At 44.0% G+C, this 16069-nt stretch overlaps 1 protein-coding gene across 1 annotated transcript in view; it reads right to left on the bottom strand.

Annotated features, from left to right (window-relative positions):
- Nucleotides 1-16069, bottom strand: part of C8HXorf58 (chromosome 8 CXorf58 homolog) — a 767449-nt gene that overhangs the window by 302388 nt on the left and 448992 nt on the right. The window lies entirely within an intron of this gene.

The following is a 16069-nucleotide window of genomic DNA, read 5'->3' as shown; positions in this document are numbered from 1 at the left end:
CTTGGTCCAGGTCTCCTGGAAGCAAAGAATTTCATATTGTAACACAAAATCCCACCATAGTTGCATATTCAATTTCAATCGAATGCCCGCTATATTCCAAGATACAATATGACAAGCTTGGGGCTCCACAACCGATATGGGGGAAATAACGACGTTTACACCCTCTGTAGGAGTCATTAACACAGGTACTGTTTGAGCAGGATCATAATGGACAGCCTGGTTACTACTTGGGGGTTCGTTGCTAAGATCATGGGGCATTTTGTCCCTCTTATCATCATATCCTTGAGTATCACCAGTTACGTGCCATTCCATATCATGAATAGGTTTTACACTTGGCGCAAGGTTAAGTCAATCGTTGTCTTCCAAACCGCTCAAAGCCTCGAAGCGATTATATATAGGTAGACGATATCTTGGGTGCCTAGTATCCTGATAGTTTCCTAGTGCATATTGAGGGCCTAAGTTCATTACAGGCTCTAAGGGGCGATAAAACTATCCTAGAGGTAATATGTTTATATCATGAGGTGTAACCGGCCCATTTAGACCCTGATAGTGCGCACTAGTTGTGGTGCCCTAAATGTAATAATGACACACTCTCCTCTTAACGATGGGCCAACCCAACCGATCCTACGGACCATTTTAAACTCCGAAAAGAGATGATCTTTCAAACCGGTCCTGGTGGTAAGGAAGTGAAGTGCCTTATTCCTTAGGGTTGACCAATGCTCAAATACATTAGGTGCTAAACGAGGAACATTGGCCAAGACTACTGTGTACGGGGTGGCTTCCGGAGGTAAGTTTAAATTTTGAGAGCAGTTATAAGAATTCTCATGGTGACCCCGCTGATTTGTGTCAATTGTACCCATGTCGACGCTTCCCCTTCCAACCCCCCTGCATTTACTCTGCTTTCAATACAAGCAGGATTATCTGGGTTTAAGTTTGTGTTCAAAACAATTCGTTTGTTTTGCTCAGTAATTACAGGATTGGAGGCCAGACCCACAGTATGCTCTTTAGCTTTGCTAGATAGCGTGCATGCTATTGATTTAGTGGCGGGGTTCTGTACCAGTTGATGAGTGCCTAGCATCAACTCTTCAACTTTTGCTAGCCGTGTTTATATATTTGAGATTTTAGAGGAAATTGGCTCCATGACAGTTAACATCAAGGACTCTAATTTATTCCAAAAGTTATCGTCCTGTAGTAGGTGCTCTGGATTGACTATTTCTCTCTGTTGAGAGAAACTTCCTGAGTGCTCCAAAGATTCACATACAACTTCAGTCTCACTGAAACTTTATTTCGATTCGTACAAACAGAATCATAAAAGTATAGCATAGTATTGTACAATTTAAAATACCTACAATGACTTCATACCATTATAAATTTAGTCAATACATCATTTACAGGTTGATTTAGAAAAGAACATATATATTAAAAAACTATTTTCCAATACAAATACAATGAATTAATATTAGTACCAAACTATGAGCTGATTACATTTATGAGGGTCAATGGTCCATAACAGTAATTAATTAATATCGGTTTCTAATACTGAGTGCTACTCTGATTAAACTAAGAACAGCATTGCATATTACTGGAGTTGATACTGAGAGTAAATGTTCATATCCTTCTTTAAAGTTTCGGGATCCAAGCGATAACAGAATTGGTCTAATAAATCTATACCTTGGATCTTTGTACAAGGAACAAGGAACAAAAAAGTATTAAATGAAGAGTGTTTTGAGAAACTTGATTGTTACAAGCACACATGGGTAAACTCTCACACCAACCCACCTGCTGTGGGAACGCAAATAAAAAATGTAATGTGTTCAGACGAAACCTAGTTAAATAGAAACGCCATTGTGTCTGCCCTATATATGAAAGGTAAGGTTGCTGATACAGCCTCCCCCTATGGTAGACCGCACTCTCGCTATTTCGCAACATCCCTAAGTCTAAACGGTACGCCTCTTTGGTTATTTGCTTTGTTTCAGCGCCAATGGTCTCCACTTTCGAGAAAATATGGCCCAACGCTATTCTAAAGAAAGTATCCCTAACATATGATAACCATGGGATCTTATCATAGTGTTCAAGGTTAAGACAATCTAGTAGAATTTCCTTAGTAAGTTTCAGGTCGTCAGAGCGCCAAACCTTGACCCAGAGCAGAAAAGGGGAAATATGGATAATGTTACTTACAAATTCCAAGCCTACTTCAGTGTGACAGAAGAGATTAGAAGTGCTTTGAGGGACACATAAGAGGCGTTTTATAAACTTATTTTCCATAACTTGGATATTATTGCAGGATTGAGTACCCCATATGCCTGCACCGTATGTTACAACTTCAGTCAGTTTCCTTTTCTTCCCCTTTAAGCATGTAACAATCTTACTCTGTTTAGGGATATTTTTGCCTTTTTCTTTAGCAATTTTTAATAAAGATTCAGCATTTTGGACGCGCTTGCGTTTACATTTTGCCTTTTGTCCTCCAGTTATGACAGTTGGCCCAGTAGAGCTAAGTTCAGGAGATGTTAGGGAGACAATGTTCACGGCTGAATTTGTTAAAGATTGTACTGGAGTGTGATTTAAGGATGGGGAGGTCATGTTATTGGATACTATATTATGTACCATAAGTGAGGGGTCAGTGAAAGTCTAGTCTGTGGAATTGGCGGTTCTAGGGACAGTCTACGCTCCGCTCCGTAAGTTGAATTTCGTGGACAAGGACAGATTCAGCCCTCGACAAGAAGGCGTCTAGTGTCCAACAACAAATCTTCCTTTGCCTTTACTCATGGTGCAAACCAGAGTCCTGTACTACAAAGTCCTGTACTAAAGCCGGCAGGTTAGGTAAGAGTACTAGCACTGCCTCCAGCTGCCTCTGACAGACACCCCAGCCCCGTGAACGACACCTCTTGATGACTACTCTCCCAATAGGTTGGGTAAAATATTTTAGTATATAGTCCCTTATTGCCCCAATAGAAACAGCAGGAGGGCAACAACTGGTTAACGCTGTCAACCCAGTGCTTGCGGCTATATGAGCAAGATAACAGACAGCAAATAGGTTTTGGGCACAAAAACACAATAATTACAAAATTAATTTAAAAGACAACCGCACTGACCAAGTCTTTAGCAACACGAATTGTCAGATAAAAGAGGGGTGGCCCAGCCCAGCCTCTTCCGGCCGCTGACGGGCGCAGACTGGCCCGCCCTTGGTCCCGCGCTGTGGGAGCTGCGTCCGAGTTAAATGTGCCTCCGGGCGCTGGTGGTGATGCTGGTAACCGTGTGGCAGCTTGGGGCTTGTGGTCCTCTCTCGCCCCGGTCCGCTGGCCCCGCAAACAAACAACCGGCAACAAGTGAGAATTATTTTTAGTGCTCCCGCACTGCGGGAGCCGCGTTCGAGTTAAATGCGCCTCCGGGAACTGGTGGTGACGCTGGTAACCGCGTGGCAGCTTGGGGCTTGTGGTCCTCTCTCGCCCCGGTCCGCTGGCCCCGCAAACAAACAACCGGCAACAAGTGAGAATTCTTTTTCGGGCTCCCCTCCGCTCAGTCATACTGTGAGGACTGGAGCACTAACCTTCACAAGATGCCCGCCTGGTTATGTGCTAATGGAGTGGCCCTTTTGGTGTGGTAAAATTAATAGGAATTTAACGTGCCTAACAGTTGGAAAGGTTTACATGTATGCGAAAAAAGACACACAGCATATAATGGACTGATCCACAGGAGACAGTGAATTTTTATGGTTGATAGTGGTCGGTTACAAGGAGTTTAGTATTAATGACTATTCGCCAATTTTGAGACAAAGGTGTTTCTCAAATAAAGTAGTTGTACATGGCCCTCATTTGATTAAGGGTGTTTCTGGCGCTCTAGATGTATTGCAGAATTCTGACACAATACATATTGAGTGTTTGATGTATCTTATCATTAAAGGGATTTTTGACAGTAATAGTTGTTTTAGTGCAAGCGCTGCTGAGATCAAAATGAGTCTAAGCCATCATGGTTAGTCATTTTGTAAATTGGCCCCACAGGATATTATCATTTAAGCCTTGGCTATCTGACCGTAATGTAAAAACCCAACGTTGCTCTTTTTCATGAATTCTATGTTCCTGATTTTCACTGTGTTTGATGTGTTCCAAAACCACCCACTTCATATCATTTGGTGTATGCTTAGTTACGATGAAGTGTGATGTAATTTTTGTGGTTGCCCTCTGACACCTTATGTTACTTCGGTGTACAACTATTCGGGTGCTGACTTTTCTGGTTGTCATCCCGACATAGTGGAGGTTGCAAATGCAGGTGATCAGGTATACGACACCTATGGTGTTACAATTGGTGAAGTTGCGTAGTTCCCAGGTCATTCGGTTATTGAATTCTACTTTCTTGGTGGCTTTCGTCAGATGGCAAACGCTGCAATTACTGTAAGGATAGTGTCCACCCGGTAATGGTTGTAGCACCCGTTGTGGTCCATCTGTGCTCCCAGTGTCTTTGGGGCGTGTATGGAGAAAGTAATTTCTCAGGTTATAACTGATGCCAGCTTTGAAGTGGAATCTTCTGGAATTTTCCATCCTCAGAAGTGTCTGGTATTTTCCACCGCCATGCCCTGGTTCCAAGAGATCTAGCGTGAAGTTCTTTGTGTGTAAGTTGAGACAATGCCTTTGAAGTGCAAATGGAGCTGTGCACAGCCCGCCTCGTCCATCTTACTAACATCCAGTCCCCCTATTGTGTGACTGTCTGGGAGGAATACACAAAGGTCAGCTGCGAACTATACCTAGTCATGTGACCCAGGAAACTGGAGGCAGGCATCACATGGTTAGGACAAGAAAATGCCAACTTTCTGAAAGTAATATTTATTTTCAGAATTGTGACATAAAGTCTAACTTTAAAATTAAAGAGGCTTTGACATTACAATTCCTTAGACACCAAACATGATATTTCTGCCTGTTCAAAAACAAAAGTTATCATTATTGAATATAAGAGATGTTATCTGATGGGCAAGTTTGGCCTTACTGTAGTTAAAAATGAATTTGTGAGTTTTTCACTACCAGGACATGTAAAACTTAAAAGTACATGTCCAACTTTTGAAATTCAATGCACCTGCCCTATCCTATGTGGTTTTGCGGGTCTAACTTAGGGGTGACCATATATGTAATAAAAAGGAGGTTTTAGGCCTGACAAGGGGTTTATTTTGACAAGTCAATTGACAATGTGAAACTGGATACATACTGAAAATAAGGGTGGCACAATAAGTGCTTCAGGCCTACTAGTAGCATTTAATTTACTGGCCCTGAGTACATGGTATACTACTTTACTAGGGACTTATAAGTAAATCAGATACCTCAATCAGGTGTAAGCTGGTTTTACCATGTTGTAGGGAGTGAGCTTTAGCACTCATTAGCAATGGTAAAGTGCTAAAGCTAATTCAGCAAAACAGTAGGGGTGACCCTGTAGAGAGTGCCAAGTCCAATACGACCCCACTGGAGAATCAAACTCTTGGGAAATGGCTTTACTATTATCAGAACTCACTGACAACACCCATCACAGAAGAGGACTGCTTAGGGAATGATCATTACTGAGCTTTGCTAATGGGAGAAATCCTTCCAGGCTCTAGATGGGCAATTTTTCTGGAAATAAGCTTCCAGCTGGACTTTCTGGATGGCCCTGAACGCTCCAGGTGTATTCTTCTAAACCAAGGGCATATTGCCATGTATGGTCTCATTATGAACCAACCCATACATTTGAGATTTTGTGAGATGCATGAAACTGGTCTCATCAATGACAGGATACAGCACTCCACGGCTAAAATCTATGACATAGCAGGGGTCTCTTTGGAAACCGGGGCTGATGTTACCTTGTTCGGATTTGGAATCTGATTTTAGTTCAAAAAGAGTCAATACAAATATGTTGGATGGCACGTCTTCAACAAGAATAAATAAATGTTTATGCTGCTTGTTTATTTACAAAATTGGTTGAGGTCTTACAAGTCGCAAGGAGCAGTGCTGAATGACGGGTATCTTGTTAATCAATTATTTTATCTCAAGATTCAAGCAACTGTTGACAATGGAGAGTGATACAGATGCCATTTTAGTAGGATAATGCCTAGGATGTAGCAAATCTTATAATTAAGATGTGGTATATTGAGACGGGACACCTAAACAATATGCTAGAATCCACTCTGAATAAGTGAAGTATGGTGTGACTCCACATATGGCAAGTACAATGGGGTTGTGCAATGTTAGTTGTTGAGCAACAATCCAAACTAAATTTGCACTATTAAACATGCTGAAATAACTTGTATGACATCACTCATTAATCCAAAGTCTCATCTCTTTACTCAGGGTGGGAAGAAGCTAGCAGAGAGGGTGCATCTGGCATCCAGCAAGATGACATGTCATCCCTGATGTTACAGACAAATGGGCCAGCTGAGTCAAGATTTATCACAGTTGTCACACAGACACAGAGTGGCTACAAAGGAGGTGTGCAAGAGTGATGAGACTTTTTAAAATGGGTTTTAGCAAGAAGTTTGACATGAGTTATCATCTTCTACCTCTTGTCACAAGACTGTCATGGCTAGTTATTCTTCTAGGCTGGTCCTTTTTCATTGATTGTGATAAGGAATCACATAGTTTCCTACTAAGAAAGAGGGATCTACTATGCCAGATTGATTTTCTCGCTCTGGACCCCAAGGCAGTTGCAGAGTCAAATATACTAGTGTGTAAGAAAGAGAGTGCAGAACGGGTCCTGGGCAATAGTCATTAGTCAAGGAGATGTTGGTGCACTTAGAAAAAACTTTCATAAGCACAAAAATTACAACACTATCTAGAAAAAAATGCCTTCTAGAATTTTAAAAGGGCGGTCATATTAATTGTTACAGGAGCTGCAGTAGGACAATTGTTTCAATTAGCAATAGTGTTGTGTATAAATTGAAACAGAAATCTTAAGAGCTTAAAAACTCTCTCCAATAGATTACATGGTGGCCAGATTCTTGCAGGGCTCCAGTTCAGCTCCCACTTGGAGGCGGCATTCAGGAGCTTGGTTATGAGGAAGACCAGCTACGGAACTGATTAACGTGCAAGAAGCAGGTGCACCTCAGAAACCCAAGTTCAGCAGTTAGGAGGATCTTAACTGGGTGGAAGATAGCAAAGAAGTGGGCTCCCTTATGCCAGAGCCTAATTGTTAGGTCTTGCGTAGCGACACAGTGCATGCGCTGTTCGCCTTCTTAGGTCTCGCCTAGCGACGCAGCACATGCGCTGAATGCCTTGGCGAGATCTATTGTCATCGCTTTTTGGGCGGAAGGAAGACAGGAGATGTGCACGCGTACGGACAGTAGATGTGCACTCCATACGCGTGCACAACTCCTGTCCCCACATGGGGCTGGCATTTCTACACAGCACCCGCATGGCGCACTTTCACTTTCCCTCCCTCCCCAGTCGGCTCCAGATCATTAGGAGATGTGCACACGGCGTTTCAACACAGCACGCGCATGGCCACTTTCACCTTCCCTCCCCCCTCGGCTCCAGATCATCTCCGACGCTCCTGAGGACCCTGCAAGGCATCAGCAGTCTCAGAGTCAGCTTGTTTTTTCTATGTCTTCACTTTTTATTGTTTACAGCAGTTAACATGGAAGCCGGCGCAGTCACTGCTCTATGATGAGTAGAGATTTTCTCAGAAAAGTGGTGTAGTATTTCACATTTTCGTCATAAACTTCAATAGGTTTGCATTTTGGGAAATTATGGGCTTTTTCTACTCCAATAATTTAACTAAATATAGCCATGTCTCGTCATAAATCGAGCCCTCTGAGCCCCAGCTGGACTTGTCTTTCTAATGGCTGCCCCAAGTCAGAGGGGAACCTTTTTCCTTCCTTCACTCTGCCCTCCAGAGCGGAAAATTAAATCAGCTCTTGAAAGGCGAAGATATTAGCAACTTCCAGATATTCTGTAACTCGGAGGAGGGCTGGAGCCAGACGTACCATAAGGGGGGCTCACGGTGTGGATTCAGATCCCGGGGGAGGAACGAGCCCTGCACAAGATCAAGGTAGAAGCTGGGGTGAGCTGGATCTGGGAGTCACTGTGTGTGCGGCAAGACCGAGGAGTGCTCTTTTTCTCTCAAATTCCATGTCTTACAATATTGACAGATTTTAAATTCTTTCAACCTTTATTTTTTCTTTCCCTATTATTTCATTTTAGCCCTTTATTTCCTGCTCCATTCTTGCTTTCGCTCTTTCCTTTTTACACAGTTTTTTCTTTCCTTCTGCCTTTCCAAGTTTTCTTTCCTACTTCCTTTCATTGTTGTACATGTCACATAATGCAAAATGTTATTCTAAGCATCACAGACTGTTACCCATGATTTGGAGCAACATGGCATTACCCATACCCACAAGGCCCTTCTATAGGCATATTACCCCCCACAAATTCCTAAATTCGGGAAGGTGAGAATTTCCAATTTTTACCCTGTGAAGGCCAGATTGTAGACCTCCACCCCTTTAATCCCCCAAGTGATGTGAGCTGTAAATGGGGACCACACAATCCTCCTTTTTTATTAATTAAAATGTTACTTATTCTCAACATGGCCTATACAGATATTTATCGTGATTTATAATTTTTCCTCTGAGTCTTCGGTAGTGTTAGTAGTGTATGAGCAAATCACCATGTCTGTAAACTGCACTTTTAACAGCATTAAGTGCACTTGAACTGAGTACTTTTCACAAGGGTCAACTCAGTGTACACAAGCAGCTTTATTTTATGTAAGATAGCTCAGTTGCTCTGTGTGCTTGCTGCGAATGGCTGTAGCCTGTACATCACTAGTTCTTTTCCATTAGAACCTGACTCAATCTTTCATCCCCCCACACACAGATCAATAAAATAAACTCGTACCATTCATTTTGTTATTGTTCAGGGTGGTACTACGCTGTAACACACTGTGTTTGTTGTTGTTTTTAAATTGCCCCCACGTCCTCAGAGAACCAGGGAAACTTTGTTTAACTTGCTTGCTGTAGCATTTGAACAGCTCTGCGGAAAGGTCCAGAATATGTTTGTGTTCACCTGGCTCCACTGGGTACCTGGGCAGGAAACAGACCGAGTATTGTTATCACCCCCTCCTCTGTGTGATAATGGGCACGGCCGAGGTGGTCTGTGTTAGTTCCCAATCCGTGCTGTGTCCTTGGGGCCTGAAGAGTGTAAGGCACACTGACAAGTGATGAGACAGACGTGGCTCTCTCTTATTCACTTGTTGCTGCAGATGAGGTAAAGGCAGCAATGTATAAATTAAACAAATACAAAACTTTCAGATGGGAAAGTTACTGCCCAAAGGCTCAGTAACATACTAGGACTTTCCTTTCTTTAACACTACACTACGTTCTCAATTTTACTTGCAGGGGAACTCTCTGCACTACACGACTGCTCACTCTTGGTGTGCCTCGGGCTCCTGACACACGCCCAGCTCATTGCGACACCTTTGCTTACCTGCTGTCACGGGCTCCTGCTACACGCCCAGGTTATTTGTGGCTCCTCTGCTTGCTTGCTGCGGGCTCCTGCCATCAGCCCAGCCTAGGCTCCCCCCCGCCGCCAGTGACGCTACTCCATCCCGCGTCACGGCCGCCGGGAGGGGGGGACTACAGTCCCCGAGAGCCTTTGCGGCTGACGCCGCCTACCTTTAGCCTGTGCCCGGAGGCGCTTAAAAAGTCCTGACTCCCTCGGCAGAATGGGAACTCTCTGCACTACACGACTGCTCACTCTTGGTGGGCCTCAGGCTCCTGACACACGCCCAGCTCATTGCGACGTCTTTGCTTACCTGCTGTCACGGGCTCCTGCCACACGCCCAGGTTCTTTGTGGCTCCTCTGCTTGCTTGCTGCGGGCTCCTGCCATCAGCCCAGGTCCCCCCCGCCGCCAGTGATGCTATTCCATCCTGCATCGCGGCCGCAGGGAGGGGGGACTACAGCCCCCAAGAGCCTTTGCGGCTAACGCCGCCTACCTTGAGCCTGCGCCCGGAGGTGCTTAAAAAGTCCTGACTCCCTCCGCGTCGCGGGACGCGTGCGGGCGGTGCCGGGTGAAGCCCGGGCAAAGGGCTGGCCGTCTGTGGCCGTCCGGGGCCAGACGAGGCCAGGCTGGGCCACCCCCCCAAGGACATGATCAACGAAGCGACAATAATTTCAGGTGACTTGGACGTTTGCGAATTCTAATGGACTAACCTGATATTTGTTTAAAATTCTTGTAAACCGCTAATCCCTTAAGCGCGGGCTGTGTATTAAACATGTCCACACGATCGGATAAATGGGGACAGCTAGCAGCTAAATCCACCAGTGGAAGTCTTATTGGAACTTTAGATAATTATATCACCCGGGTTACAGTCGCCCTTGACCAGGAGATAGTGGATGTTGAAAAACGGCTCTCACTTGAAATATTTTCCAAACGGTTCTTATTGGGTTCTATTAAGTGCTGCACAACCCCTGAGACTCGTTTAAGTCAACGCCTTATCGATTTGGGACTGCCAGAGATTAGCATAGGGTCAGACACACATAGCAACATTTCCCTGGGGAACAGCATACAGAATACACAGATTGGCAGCTCTATTCATGAGGAAAATGGGTTTTGCGATATACCTCCCAGGAATAAACCCGCTTGTTCTATAGTTGAACCGATATTTACAAGTAACATATCTACAGGAAAAAGAAAGCGAGGTGGGGGAGGACAGAAAGGTAAACGGGCTAAGATCTCCAAACTAGTGAATAAAGGGGCTACATCTTTGGGTATACAAAACCATAAACAGGCTGATACTCCCATACAGAACAAGAGTATGCCCAATCTGTTAAAAAACTGCGATTTTCAGCCAATGAAAAAATCAACAATGTCTGTACAGGGAGATGGTGCGCTGATAGGGCAGGTGGAACAGATAGTCAAGTCCCTAATACTTCCTCTCATTGAGAGATTGAAAATAATTAATGAAAATCTAGGTAAACTTCAACAGGCCACCTTAGATAATACCAAACTTCTACACTATCTAACAGACAACATGAAGGCGGGAGGGCAACCTATATACACAAGTAAACGGCTAGATAATAATCAACCCCCGCATCTATTTCACATCAACCTGTATTCTCAATAGTAAAAGGGATTCTGACCAACAAGGATAACAGTCTAGTGGATAAAAAGGATAGACCTTGGGCAAGGAGGGAAGTCAGAGTTCTGTGGGGCCTCATCAGACACATCAGGAAGAGGGCAGACATTCAGCCTCACTGACGACCGGACCTACACAGCCCAATAAATCGGCCCAAGGTGTGGGTAATCCAACAATTCTAGATCTACCCCCACAAAGCACCCCATTAGTGATAGTTTTGGGAAACGTTCCCCCTCTCCGTCAAGGAGAAAGAGAGAACTTCTCCCAGCTCAAAAACAAGGTCACATACTGGCTTTCCCGAAACACCGCAGGTGGCCATATGGTAGCACACAACATAATTATGGCCCGTCGAGTTGCCTGGTTGGGACACTCTAGGAAATCCAGAGAAGGTGACTGAATAGTCATAAATTTTAACAACCCGATCCCAGTAGATAGGATAATCCGGGATGTAGAGGGAAGTACCTTGTTGGGGGGACAGGGTATTGAAATATTGGCACTTGGGTTCTTTTATAGACCAGGGCAACAGGGCGCTTTCAGTACCCAAAACTACAGGAACAGGATGTTCGTTAATAAACTACCTTATACCAGGGGACCAGGAGGGTGGAATATAATACCTTTGAGTTCCAATGGAGCCCAGATGAGCTGTGGACCGGGAGATTTTCCGGACGTAGAAGTCAGAAAGAGATTTAATGTTCTCTTGGGCCTTAATGATTGCGACTGACTGGCTGGCAACCCATCTAGCTATCCCCTCCAGGACGGCTCTAACACCTTGCCTGTACATCCTTTACCCAGGGTTAGTTTGGGAAACAGCTTTAATAACCCTGTTGTAGCAATTTCTAACAACACTGCACCTTCAGCAGATGAAGGTTTTTGTGAGGTTAACCACTTTGGAACAACCAAAATTGATTCACCTATAAAACGTGTCCGGTTGACCATAGAGGATAACTCAGCTTTTAATGTTGTCTCATGGAATGTCGCAGGTTTAGCAGGAAAGTTGTTAGACCCCTTGTGGGTGCAGTTTGTAAGCAAACACTATCATCTGTCTCCAAGAGACATGGGCTACCAACTGTAGCAATATCTCATTGGAGGGTTAGACATTATTTTGCGTTCCAGCAACAAGCTCAAATAGTGGCCGTGCCTCGGGAGGATTAGCCATCTTTACCTCCCTGGCATTAAGATGTAGCATAAGGGTCTTTAACTCAGACAACAGAAACATCCAGGCCATTATCCTGGGGAAAAAAGATAGCAGCCTGTGTGTGATACATTTTTATAATGCAAGTAACCAGGGCGAGGGATGTGGAATTACAGATGTGAATAACTTTATCACCCAGTGCCGAGGAACAACAAGAAGGAACCTGCTACTCGCAGGAGACTTCAATGTACACCCTTGCCGCGACCCTATGTTAACCACCCTAGTGACCACGGGTTGCCACTTGATAACGGGCCTTCATTTCGAACACACAAAACAAGGAAATGAGCTGAACCATATGCTAGATGAGCAAGATCTTTTATTTACCATGAGTATTGCACCACCACTATCTACACAGAAGGAACCTACATATAAGGGCAGAAGTGCTTGGACTTTCATAGATTTTATTCTAGTTTCTAGATCCATTTTGAGTCTTCTTTTGTCCTTCTGTATATCACCGAGCGCACACAGTGACCACAATCCTGTCTGTGTGCTGCTAGGAGGGAATCTAATGAAAATAAAGGATAAAGTTGCAGGCGGAAATACGCTGCAAGCTGTAAATGGAGGGTGACGCATTAAATGGAATCAGGTTACTCTGCCTGACTTCCTTGATAGACTCAAAAAAGATTGCGCTGGTGATTTCTCAACCTACACTAGCATAGAACCCTTAGGTGAAGGGGTTCTAAAAGCTTTAGAAAGCATAGCCCTTCATGTAGGAAGATGCTACTGGCCCCGGGGGGAAAAAATCCATCTGGCGATCCTAAATGGTTCTGCCACAAACGCTCTAAAGCAGCTAGAGACCTGAAGAAGGCCCTTAAAATAATTCCCCCGGGACAGATCTTTGATTCGTACCCAGCGACTAATCTATAAAAGTGTGCTGGCGAAAAGGAAAAATGAGTTGAAAAACGAGCTCTTGAAGGAGCTCTTAGATCCTGTGACCTTGGGAAGCTGCTCAAGATTTTGGTCTACAATTAATCGATCACCCTTTTTAACGTCTGGGGCTAAAGAAATGGGGTTAAATATCACGGAGGAAGATTGGGTGTCCCATTTTGCCACTATTTTCAAGGATAGTGTTACATGTCCAGTCCAACCAACAGAGGAGCAGGGGATGGCCCCCATGGTGTTTACAGTCGTGGAATTGACGGAGGGAATCAACAACCTCTCAAACAAGAAGGCCCCTGGTCCAGATGGCATCCCCCTGATTTATTTAAATCTTGCACCCCATTCTGGGCCCCAATTTTGACAGCAGTGGGAAATGCCGCAGCGGCTAAGGGATGTCCATCATCCTGGGGATTATCGACAATTGTACCCATATTCAAGAAGGGAGACCGCAATAAGACATTAAATTACAGACCAATCTCCCTAATTGATTCTATTGTAAAAGTTTTAGGGGGCGTTATACTAAAGAGGCTGACTACCTGGGCGGAGGAGAAAGCGATAATTTCCGATATTCAGTACGGGTTCCGCGAAGGGCACTCAACTTTGGCGCTATGCCTAAACCTTTACTTGATTTTGGGCAAGTACCCCCTTTCATGTCCTGGCACTATCTTCATGGCCTCCATAGACCTTTCCTCGGCTTTTGACTGTGTCAACCGGGGAGGGCTGTGGCAATCCATGGAGGCCATGGGGGTAGAACAACAGCTGGTACATTTTTTAAAAGATCTACACAGAGACACAAAGGCAAACGTAAGATATTCCATGGATTTCAAGGTAACAAGAAATTTTAAAACTAGTCGGGGTCAGGCAGGGGTGTATCCTGGCCCCCTTTCTTTTTAATCTTTATATAAATGACCTTGAAGGCACATTGGTTGATACAGGGGCAGACTACCCCTTTGTGGGTCGTCTGGGACTGCCCGTCCTGCTATATGCGGACAATGCCGTCCTTATAGCCCGCACCCCAAAAGAGCTACAATCTTTACTCTACGCCTTTTATGGGTTTATGGACAGTCGTGACCTATCCATAAATAATACAAAATCTTACGTGATGCAGGTGGGGAAAGGAGTAAAAAAACAGTACCCTTTCATGGTCAATGGCACCAGGGTGCCCTTGTGCACCTCTTTTTCCTATCTTGGTGTCCATTTGGATCATCAGCTGAACTGGGCCTCTCTCTTAAATAAAAAAAGGGGGGAGGTTATAAGGGCAAATGCAGCGCTCTTTAATTTCGCTGCGAGAATGGGCAACAGACCAGTGGGGGCTATGCTGAAGGTTTATCGTGCAAAGAGTGTCTCGATAGCCAGCTATGGAAGCGAACTATGTGGATACTGTAACCTAGAGGGCCTCCAGGTGGTTGAAAATAAAATTTTAAAACAGCTCCTATGTGTCCCACAGGGGACACTGAATATGTCCGTGCATGAAGAGACTGGTATGCCATTCATTAGCAACACCCTGTCCATGCGCCCTCTTATTTTATGGCTACAATGCTGGCTCAACAAACAGCTTGGTTTAACCCACAGTCTCTTAAAAGGGACACTGAGCCTAGATTGTATGACCAAGATTCCTTGGATGAAATATCTTAAAACTAGTTTTGGGAAGGAAGGTCGCTTGGACTTGTTTTTAAACCCGGAAGGAATTACCAGAAATGATGTAGCATATATAAAACAGTCCTTCATTACACGAAAATTAATGGACAGGCAGGAAAAGGACCTGTTGAAGCCCAATGTGCGCCACCATATGATGCTCAAAACTTCACCAGGCGAGGAACCATATTTACTTTGGCCACTAACAGCTCATGAGTGCTTTTTATTAACTAGGTTTAGGTTTAATTTGTTTCACTTTTTAATAGCAGTTCCTAAGGGTTGTCACAGAGGGACAGTGTTAGCACCCTGTGGCAGCGACAATTTGTCTCCACAGGATCTGCTGCACTTCATGTTTTTCTGTAAATATTATGCATTCCCCAGGGCTTTTTATCTTAAACCTATTTTAAAAAGATTGCAATTTGTATAAGCTCGCCCCGCCCTACTGTATTTACAACTGTTAAAATCCAAATGTATACTGCATGTGATTGGTTTCCTAACAAGCTCAATGAAGTATAGAAAATGTTTGGATACATAGAATTGTATAAGTAAATCTTTGAAAGACGTTCTTTTTAACACGTGATAGATGGACTTTAAGGTTATGAAACATTTGTCTTATCTACTGTATATTTTAACATGTTTTTTTATTGCTTTTTTAATTCAAAGCTTGAAATATATTGTATTTTATGAACTTTTATGGTTTTTGTATGAAAAAAAAACGAATAAAGTACTTTTGAATTGAATACTTGCAGCTTCAGCGCTACAACTCCACAAAGCAAGGAAAGGGTGCAGTACCACAGGTTGTTACTAGGTGTCCCTGTGGAGTTGCAAATAACCTCTTTTTGCCCCATAAGACACTGCACCCACAGGGACACCTACTAACAGCCTGTGGTACTGGCTTCGTGCATTGTCTTTTCTTACTTCTGCTATTGCTGGGATAGCTATTAATACGAATGGGGTAACCCAAATAGTCAATAGGACCTGGGTAGCAATTGGTGTCAGGGTCGAAACGTCGACGAAAACCCCCTTGATCTGGGGCCTACACCCTCCTGTGTTCCCCCTGCCCCCTGCCTTTTGAGCAAAATCTCACAGTTGATGATATCACTGTGTGTGTGATAAAGTAATGACTATGCTCTAAATGATGTTAGGGGCAGGCTCCTTCACTGTCCAAGGATTACTTAATTTGGCAGTCCAAATAAATTGGAATTATTTACCTTGAAATCTTTCTCTTTACCTTCCTTCTCTTATGTCACCACACGAGCACTGTCCTTTGCACCTTTTTCCAA

The sequence above is a fragment of the Lissotriton vulgaris genome, chromosome 8 (assembly GCF_964263255.1).
Source record: "Lissotriton vulgaris chromosome 8, aLisVul1.2, whole genome shotgun sequence".
In the NCBI taxonomy this organism is placed as follows: domain Eukaryota; kingdom Metazoa; phylum Chordata; class Amphibia; order Caudata; family Salamandridae; genus Lissotriton; species Lissotriton vulgaris.
Note: the sequence above shows the minus strand (reverse complement) of the source record. Positions and strands in the feature narration are given on the sequence as shown.